Here is a 746-nt window from a genome sequence, read left to right on the forward strand (position 1 = left end):
TGTTTTGTAGCAGAACAAGTCATTCTTCTGTGCTGTATTAGAATGAAGCCAAGCTCTCAGCAAGCTATAGTGTGGTTTAGTTTTACTAGCGCAATGCATCAGCTCTAGGGCTGGCATCCTAATAAGAACTACGCTTTCATACAAAGAGGACTAGTTCCCCCTCCAGTCTGTTCAAAATATTGTTCCCTGCTGTGAGCACACCAGAACTACACACCCTATTCCTCACAGTAATTTGAATGATACACAGTACAAGCCAGCGTGCTCCACATCTGGTGACTTGCTTCCACATCACAGTAACTACTCCTGTTTATTTACTACAGGAATCAATACCTCTCCCAGAAGCACTCTGTCTTCATCCTATCTTTTTCCCCTGTGCTCTGGAGAACCACTAGAAAAAGCCTAGTCAGCTGCCCTGCATCTGCCCCATGTCATTCCTCAGAGCTTGGCTCTGACATGGGGTTATACCTGGCCTCTGAACTGCATACAGCAAGCTCCCAGCAACTAGACATAGTTCCTTTTTTTAAGTGTACAATATGACTGTCTTGTTACACCCCAAAGCTCTTCTCAGTCTGCTTCTTCCAGCATTGGTATTCATGATTTTAAATCCTGAGGCCAGGGGCTAGCCTGGAGGGAACTTAAAGGACCTTAGTATACCACTGAGACCTCAAGTGTGTCAGCTAAGTATCACCTCTGGGATAAAAGTAGAAGTAGTAGAAGGTTAATGTAGCAGCTGATGAGAATTCCTT

Source organism: Colius striatus, chromosome 1 (genome assembly GCF_028858725.1).
Source record: "Colius striatus isolate bColStr4 chromosome 1, bColStr4.1.hap1, whole genome shotgun sequence".
Lineage (NCBI taxonomy): Eukaryota > Metazoa > Chordata > Aves > Coliiformes > Coliidae > Colius > Colius striatus.